We start from the raw sequence: 10,000 nt of genomic DNA on the forward strand, positions 1-10,000 counted from the left end.
AGAGAGAGAGAGAGAGAGAGAGTGAAAGGGCGGGGGTGAGAGAGAGAGAGAGAAAGGGCGGGGGTGAGAGAGAGAGCTAGAGAGAGCGAGAGAGAGAGAGGACGCAGATTGAGCGAAAAGATGGAGTGAGAGAGGGAGTGATGTGGTCGAGGCTATTGGCAAAATGATGCAAAGATTGAAAGATAGGAGGAGGACAGGGGGAGGACTGGAACTGAATGAGAAAAAAGATGGAAGGCAGCAAAAAAAAAAATAGTCCTCCTCGGGGGGCTTTAGCGCGAACAATCAATCATTCTATTAATCTCCATCCTTCCCTCTTCCTTTTCCAGGAATTTAATCCCTGAACTCCCTCCCTATGGCGCTTCTATCTCTCCATCACACCTTCCCTCCCTTCTCCCTTCATCCTTCAATCTCCACCTCACCTCTCTTTTTTTTTTCATGTCTTCATGTCTCATTCGATCATCATTTTCTACATTATCAGTCTTTCTTTCTTCTATTGAGTGGGTCTATCCAGTTCTTCTCTGAGTCATTCTCGACCTGGTACTGATGATTACAATGCTTCAAACACTGGACTCACAAACATGTTGTTCACAAACTAGGCCATTAGCTCGAGTAACATGACTATTGTGCTGTAGAGTGTACATACTATGACTCACACAACATACCCAGTCTGTGTACATGAGTACATGTCCACTTATTGGAGATCTTTTGTGAGTCATAGAATGTCCATAGAACGTTTCGATCTCCATGGTTCGAGCCTTGACAATGTCATTAGAGGACTGGTCCTGATTGGTTGATTTTATTTTCCTCCCATTCCTCATCTATCTTTCTTTCTCTTCCGAGGTCTCTCTCTTCTCCGGTCTAACTGTATTATAGAAGAAAAACATTGTATACAGTAGCCAGTCTGTCTCCCACTCCCACTCCCTCTCTCTTTTCCCTCCCTCTGTTTCTTTCTCTCTATTTGAAATCAATGAGACAGCACAGCCCCTTCCTCTCTTTCCCACTTCCCCCTCTCCCTCTCTTTATCAGACTCCTCCTCCCCCCTCCCCAGCTTTCTGGCGAAGGGTTTGTCCGTTTTCATAAAGCTAGCTCTGTCCTCTCTCTCTCTCGCTGGCTTTTAAAATGTCAAATGGGAGCCATGGAGGGAGAGAGTGGAAGTTCTATAATGACACACACAATGACCCACACACACACACCCACACACACACACACACACACACACACACACACACACACACACACATACACTCACACCCTCACACACGGACACTCGCGCGCACACACACACGCACACGCACACGCACACGCACGCACCCTCAAGCACAGACGTACGGTTGTACGCACGCACACACACACACACCCTCACGCACAGGCACACACACATCCTCATGCACAGGCACGCACACACACACACACACACACACACACACACACACACACACCGCAATTACTGGCAAACCGTCAAATTGTTGCCTGTTTTACATGCCACATGTGTCCTCTATGGTAATAAAGCCCAGAACAATTCTGTTTTGGCCGGATACCAAATTATTTCAAGCGTGCTGTGCACTGCTCTTAAATACTTTGGGTATAATCTGAGCATAATCGACAGTTCCGGAACAATCTCCGCTCTCCTAAATCCTAGCTCATTTAACTTCCCATCTCTTTCTCGGAATTCTGAAATAGGAAGTGACTCGCTGATATTGTGTATTCTCGCATGTAATTTGTCAGAATGGAAAAACAAATTAGGGATGCTTGTCTTGTTTATGGAGCATTTGCTTTAATTGAAACCCTCGCGAAATAAGAGTGCTTTTGTGTTTCATTAACCAGTTCAGGATTTTTCCCATAACATAAAATCTAAAGAATTTTTTAATTTCACAGCTGCTTGAGGACGTCTTCCAAGGGATCTGGTGTGTGTGTGTGTGTGTGTGTGTGTGTGTGTGTGTGTGTGTGTGTGTGCGTGTGCGTGTGCGTGTGCGTGTGTGTGTGTGCGTGTGTGTGTGTGTCTCTACGGAGACGGAATGTAAATGGCGGAGCGTATTGACATTATCCGCTGAAGAAAAGTGTATAGTTGGTTATTTAGTGGCAGCCGTGTCTGTGGTAACTAGAAGGAAATGGATGGAAAGCTCTTGGTCGAATGGCAAACACAGGACAAGGATGAGTCTGGAGTGATTGAAGGAGTTACTGTACAGTCACGGTAACAGTCAGAGGGAAGGAGAAAAAAATAGGGATGGGGGAAATGAAGGAGAAATGGAAATGTGGAGAAACTGGCAATCATGGAGAGCAGGACGGGGAGGGGAGGGGGGGCCGGGGGGGGGCCGGGGCTGCTGTGGATAGACTTAGTGATGAGTGATTTAGACTCAGCAGCAGATGGGAGCGAGGGTGGATGTTTGAATGATGGAGTGATTGACAGAGGTCTGGAAATGGACAGACTAGGAGAGAGAGAGAGAGAGAGAGAGAGAGAGAGCAAGAGAAGGAGAGGGAGGAAGAGAGAGAGAGGCAGAGGGAGAAAGAGAGAGAGACTGAGTGGAAGAGAGTGAAGAAGGGAGAGAGAGTGAGGCAGAGGGGGTAAGAGAGAGAGGGAGAGCTAGAGAGAGAGGGAGGGAGGTAGAGAGAGAAAGAGGGAAGGAGAGCTTGAGAAAGAGAGAGAGAGAGAGAGATAGAGAGAGAATGACAGGAGGAATGGAGAGTTTTGCTGGGGGGGTTAAAAGCCAAAAAGCCAGGGGTGGAGAGGAGAGGAGAAAGAGGAGGGACACGGACAGGGTCACACCAGTCCCTCTATTGTCAAACGCCGCTGGTCGCTCTGACAACATGCAAATGAGATGCAAACGAGCGGAACCTTGGGAGGAGGGCTGGTTGTCAGGGTGACGTTGTCATGGCGACCCCCGGTGATGCGCAACAGAAGAACACAAGCCGCGGGGCGGGGCGGTGGGGGGGGGGGGGGGGGGGGGGGGCGGAGAGAGGGAAATTAAAAGAGGGATGGAGGAGGAGGACAGGATGGACGACAGGGCCGGGGAATGGCATAATGGACCGTCCGGGTTTGAAAGAGGATGAGGGTTTACTGTAGATGAGAGAAAGACAGAGAGAGAGAGAGAGAGGCAGACTGGAGCAGACGGTAGTTAGATACTACAGAGGACAAATTACAATCGATGGTAAAAAAATAAAGTTTGATTGAATTGAATTGATGATAGAATACAGCGAATGAGGGTTGTTTTGTTTGAAGGAGCACAGGAATGAATGGGGGTTTGGTGAGGGACGGAGAGAGAGAGAGAGAGAGAGAGAGAGAGAGGTGAAAGAGGAGAAACCTTCTCTTCTTCTCTTTCAAGTGTTTCTCCATCCCTTTCTTCTCTTCTGCACCCTGGAGCACCATGACCTTCCGTCCCTCACATCTTTCCCTTTGGCTCTATTCCATTTCTCATTCTCTGGAGAAGGAGAGGAAGAAAGAAAGAGGGAGAGTTAAAGGGCTGAATGTGACTGAGAAGAGGAATGAGATTGCTGCATCATGAGATGTGGAAAAAGAGGGGGATGAAGGACATACAGAAGAGGAAAAGAGGACAAGAGCTGGGGAGGGGGGTGGGGGTAAGATGGAGGGAGAGCACTGAAGAAGGAGAGAAGAGAGAGAAGCACACAGATGAGGAACAAGATAAACAGACGGAGAGAGAGAGAGAGAGAGAGAGAGAGAGAGAGAGAGAGAGAGAGAGAGAGAGAGAGAGCCAAACAGACAGTGAACAGGAGGGAGGGAGGGAGATGAGAGAAGCTGGGGAAGAGGCACGGGATGATGGGGGCACAGTAAAAAAGGAGGTAAAGTGAGTGATGGGAGAGGAGGTGAGAGGGAGGAGAGTAGTCATGCAGAGAGGGGCTGTGGAGCGAGGGAGAGGCAAGCAGAGGTCCCTGGTTTACAAATTGCCGTTTGAGAGGAAAAAACGGAGGGATGAGGTAGAGAACGAGAGTGGCCGGCTCCAGATTGCTCACAGCGAGAGATGTTCTCTAGCCACTCCAAAATAAAGCAGTGTCACACACACACACACACATACACACACACACACACACACACACACACACACACACACACACACACACACACACACACACACACACACACACACACACACACACCACGGTCTGGCACACTTCAAAACCATCAGGGACTCTTTCACACTCCGAGACATTACAGGACTAACACGCACGCACGCACACACACACACACACACACACACACACACACACACACACACACACACACACACACACACACACACACACACACACACATAGACACACACTCAAGCGTGTCCAACTGGACGTCCTGTGGACACACACTCTCGCTCGCCTCTCATCCTGGTTCCAGTTCCACGCCTTGAGCAGAGAGCCTCATGAAAGACCCATCATCACTACAGGGCATTCTCATCCCCACCTGATGTCACACACACACACACACACACACACACACACACACACACACACACACACACACACACACACACACACATACACCCCCCCCCCCCCCCACACACACATTAACATCTCTCATCTCTAACATCTCTAAGATGTCTCGCCATCAGCTCAAAACACTAACAAATACGGCCATCAGTGCTACAGTGGTACTTTGACAAGCTCTGCATATGCACTTTCCATACTTATAGTAATACACTACAGTTCAATAGTTCACCTCAATGACAAATTGGGTCAACAACCTAATGTTTAGGTTTGTGTACTTGGGTACTTTTGTACTACTTGTTTAGCATTAGCATTAGCATCATGCTGAGGCAGTTTTTAAACTGCCGGTTATAATGGGAACGCTGTCATGGCCTTTAGTCTCATGCTGATGAAAGGCCATCCATCAACATTGGCTCTGGATGCAGGCTATCTCCTATGGGGGTTGTAGTTTAATGTCTGATCTAGTTTCAGCGCAGTGGCTCCTTGAGTCCGAGCTCAGTGGTTAGGGAGAAAGGGAGAGTGTGAGAGTGTGTGTATGTGAGAGAGAGAGAGAGAGGCGGTGTGACCTTGGATGGGATGCTCTGACTGACAGAGGTAGTCTAACAAAGACAGTGAGAATGAATGAAAAGAGCAGACTTGACTGACACCTCCAGTTAGGCTGTTAGACAATGGTATTGTGTGTGTGTGTGTGTGTGTGTGTGTGTGTGTGTGTGTGTGTGTGTGTGTGTGTGTGTGTGTGTGTGTGTGTGTGTGTGTGTATAACACATAGATGGTAGTGATTAGTGGTTAAGAGCCTGACTGGCGAAAGCCTGGTGTATCATTCAAATACACACCTTCAGCCTCTTCCACTGATGTTGCGGAGTTATTATCTCTCCCTCAGATGACGCTCAACAGACTGAGATTACCTATGTCTCCCATTGTTTGCCTCAGTCTCTCTCTGGCACAGCTAGCTCCACAGATTTGTTGTTGGTCTCGAGCCGCTAGCTAGTAAACTAGCTTCTTTGTTATTTCTCCCCTTTTACCCTCCTAAAAGCCCATGACCAGTGTGTGAGCGCTAAGTGCTAATTGGCCAGCGCTCTCTTCAGTGGGGAATGTGTGTGGCGTGTGCTGAATGGTACCTTGCTTTTAGGGCCACTGCTGTTATTATTAGCCACAATGGCGGATTTAAGTGCAATTACACCTCCCAGCCTGGGAGGTCACAGGGGCACTGTACTCATTAGGCTTCCATTGTCCTGCACTGTTTGAGACAATAATGGGAGGAGAGAAAAGTAGGAGGAAGAGACAATGGAGGGAGGAAAAGATGAAAAAACTATCTTTTGTCTGCTGTTGTTCCACACTAAACAATGACGCTAGTGTTTGCAGAGAGGGGGATAGAGGATGGATAGAAAGAGAAGAAAGAGAGAGAGAGAGAGAGAGAGAGAGAAAGAGATGGGCGGGAGACAGAAGACCATCATCCTAAATGGTAGATAATCAACATAGACAGAAAAAATGATGGTGTAATGGAAAGGATGGATAGAAAGGAGGAAGAGTGGGAAGTCAATTATGCCTGGTATGGGGCATGTAAAGAATTTGTGGATTCTTGGAACCTCAGCAGGGTGTGTATGTTAGGCATTGTGTATCTGCACAAAGCTCCCATTCCTGGGTGACCTCATGGTCTATAAAACTGTCTCGGGAATAAATTGCATGTAATCATGTCCTTATTGTCATGCACATAGAAGTACTCTGTCCATCTTTGTCTCCCACTCCCACTGACAAGCATGCATACACACACACACACACACACACACACACACACACACACACACACGCAAACAAACAGAAAGACATATGCAGGCATGCGCGCACACGTACGCACGTCCGCACGCACACAGGCAGGCACGCACACACACACACACACACACACACAGACACACACACACTGAGGGACACCCACTCACACACCCATCCACACACACACACACACACACACACACACACACACACACACACACACACACACACACACACACACACACACACACACACACACACACACACAGACAGGCACACCCTTATCTCCTCTGGCTCTCCCTTTGTCTGTGTGCCTATGTGAACAGACAATAACTCATCTTTGTAACACCAAAAGTTGACGCACAATCCGCTCCCCATGGAGCTTCCATTCAAAATGGATGACCCTCTACAAAATGAACCCCCTCCATCAACAAGGGCTGTACGTGCTCCTCCCTTCCCTCTCTCCCCTCCTTTACCTCAATCTGTGTCACTCAGCGGCCTCTGTATCTCTTTCTCTGTGCCTCTCATCCCCCTCTCCATCCCAATCTCCCTTTCCAAGAGTCAAATTCAAATAGCGCTGACTGCTTGATGAATCCATTGTTGCCAAAGCACTTCACAAGGGCTAAAAGCAATGGGAATTAATGGTGGCCCAGGCCCAGATAGCTTTCAATAGTCTCTTGTCTCTCTCTCCTCCTCATCTCACATTCCCACCCATCTCTCACACCGTCCTCAGAGGACTCCTGCTAAGTGATACCTCTCCTTCATTCAGCCTGTCTCGTTCCCCCTGTTTCACTCTCCCTCTCTCTGTCTCCTATCACTCTCTCGCTCTCTCCCACTTTATCTAACTCTCTCTCTCTCTCTCTCTCTCTCTCTCTCTCTGTCTTTCTCTCTTTGTCTTTCTCTCTCTATTCATCTTTCTATCCCTCTTTTTCTTTCTTTTTTTACCCTCATCCTCTCCTACACGACCAGCGGGGGGGTTCCTCTTCGGGCCTTATTTATTGTTTTCAAACTCTCTCTCTCTCTCTCTCTCTCTCTCACTCTTTCCCTCTCTCTCCCTCCCTCTCTCTCCCTCCCTCTCTCTCTCTCTCTCTCTCTCTCTCTCCTCTCTCCTGCACTACCAGCAGGGGTTCCTCCGTCTCTGAGGACGTGTGTGGTGTCATGGTGAGGCTTGTCAGTGTCAGTGTCACTGCAGGCAGTCTGAGGCTGAGTGACTTTCTATCACACACACACACATACACACCACACGCACACACCATGCACACACACCACGCACACACCACGCGCACACACACACACATACACACATACACACACACAAACACACTCCCAGGACCGACCTTTCTGCACTCCCAGGCATCTCTCTGTGCGTCAGTGTCTTTGATCAGGACCAGCAGAAGCTACAGGGGGTCATCACTTCAGAGGGAGTTTAGGCCTCAGGGAGGTCACATCATCAACAGAACCTCTCTCTTGGCACTGATGCCGTTGACTGTGTTTATTCACTATTCATTCATTCTATATTAGGGTTAGGCTGTGTGGGTGTGTGTGTGGGCGCGTGAATGCGTGCGTGCTTGCTTATGTATGTGTGTGTGTGTGTGTGTGTGTGTGTGTGTGTGTGTGTGTGTGTGTGTGTGTGTGTGTGCGTACGTACGTGCGTGTATCAGAATGAGTTTGGTCATGCCATGTTAGTGGCAGACGGCACCCTCTTGTCCCAGGTCTGCAGGAGTTCACCGCTCCCCTGAGGGAGTGCTGTCTGTCAGGGACCGGACGCGGGGGAGGAGAGGAGGGAGGTCGAAGTCAGGGTAATGTTCAGCAGAAAGGCTTGTCAATGTCGTATTAGCCATTGTGTGTGTGTGTGTGTGTGTGTTTGTGTGTGTGTGTGTGTGTGTGTGTGTGTGTGTGTGTGTGTGTGTGTGTGTGTGTGTGTGTGGTGTGTGTGTGTGTGTATATGGTGTGCGTGTATTGATTTGCCATTGTCATTGTACGGGGCATACTGTAGTGGAGGCGTGTGTGTGTGTGTCTGTGTGTGTGTGTGTGTGTGTGTGTGTGTGTGTTCCCCATGTTGGCGTGTCCTCCAACCACCTGTCTTGCCCCTCCCTCATCCTGTCCTCTCCCTGAACTCTGGCCCAGCGCTCACCGCAATCACCACTGGACAGATCCACCATACTAATGACTTATAGAGGGAGAGAGAGAGGGAGGAGGGAGGGAGGGAGGGAGGAGGGAGGGATAGAGAGAGGGAGGGAGAGAGAGAGGGAGGAGGAGGAGGGAGGGAGGGAGGGGGAGAGGAAGGGAGGGACGAGGAGGAGATAGTAGCAGGAGAGCGAGGGAGGGAGGGCGGAAAAGAAAGAGAGGGAGCGAAAGGAGAAAAGTGACATTGTAGGATGAGAGATGGCGAGGGATGAGAGAGAGAGGGATGGAAGAAAGGGGGAATTGAAAGTGGAAAAAAAGGACAGAGGTGGTGGGAAGAAGGCAAGAAAGATGGAGGGGGGAGAACGATAGATGTAGAAGAATAGAGTGTGACAGACAGAGACAGATAGAAAGAAAAGGAAGGGTGTGAAAGCTGGTGTGAAGGAGAGAGAGAGAGAGAGAGAGAGAGAGAGAGAGAGAGAGAGAGAGAGGGGGGAGAAAGAGGCAAAGAAGGGAACAAATGAGGGGGGGAAGACGAGGGAGTCAAGGAGAGGGGGAGGAAGAAGGTGAGACCGAGAGAGTGTGACGAAGGGGGGGAAGGGAACGGGAGAGATGAGAGCGATGTTGGAGATGGAGAGAGAACGATGGAGGGAGTAAGGGAGGGAGGGAGGGAGGGAAGGACAGGAGGATTGTTAAAGCGATGGGGCGAAAAAGGCACAGCACGCCGGGGGGAAATATAGATGATGGAGAAGACAGCTGAGGCAGAGAGATAGAGATGTGGATGGATAGAACGAGAGAGAGAGAGAATGACAGAGGGGCAGACATAGAGGGAGAGAGAATGGAAGTGAGAGTGAATGAAGGAGAGAGAGAGAGAGAGAGAGAGAGAGAGAGAGAGAGAGAGGTTTGAGTGTTTGACATTGCAACCCTATCGACTAGCCCCCCCCCCCCCCTCCCTCCCTCCCTCCCCCACTGCCACCACTACCCCTACTCTTCTTGATCACAGTGGTCTGTCCCGGGGGAGGCAGCCTAGCTGATTGGTTGCCATACAGGGCGTGTGACAGGGGTCTAGAGGTGAGTATGATTGCTGATAGGTGGTTGCTAGGCGATGCATGGGAGTGTGAGGAGTTGGCTGTCGATGTTTGTGAGTGTGCACATAGTGTGTGTGTGTGTGTTTGTGTGCTCGCTTGCATTTGCATGCACATAATTGTGTGTGTGTGTGCACCTTTACGTCTGCATGTTTATAAAAATAAACCACTTACATTGCAGTGAGTGCATACATTTTTCAGTATATATCGAACGCACAACCTAAGCGTTGTTAGCGCCATGCTCTACCAACTGAGCCACAGAGGACCATGAAATGATTGATGTGCAGTGTCTTACTGAGGGAGAAGTTGTGTGTGTGTGTTTGTGTGTGTGTCTGTGTGTGTGTGTGTGTGTGTGTGTGTGTGTGTGTGTGTGTGTGTGTGTGTGTGTGCGAGGTCTGATTGGCTCCTCCAGGTAAGGGTGTGTAATAACTATCATTACCCCACCATCAGCCAAAAACTCCCACTTTACACAAAAGGGAAATGAGAGGGGCCATCCTCCGAGCCACAGCACAATCGTAAACAATGTGTGTTTGTGTGTGTGTGTGTGTGTGTGTGTGTGTGTGTGTGTGTGCGCGTGTGTGCATGTGTGC

General features: G+C 49.4%; 1 protein-coding gene across 1 annotated transcript in view; it reads left to right on the top strand.

The window, feature by feature from the left end:
• cadm4 (cell adhesion molecule 4) overlaps positions 1-10,000 on the top strand; it is a gene marked incomplete at its 5' end in the record, with an annotated part of 87,382 nt that overhangs the window by 43,046 nt on the left and 34,336 nt on the right. The window lies entirely within an intron of this gene.

This window comes from Argentina silus (assembly GCF_951799395.1).
Source record: "Argentina silus genome assembly, chromosome: 10".
Classification (NCBI taxonomy): domain Eukaryota; kingdom Metazoa; phylum Chordata; class Actinopteri; order Argentiniformes; family Argentinidae; genus Argentina; species Argentina silus.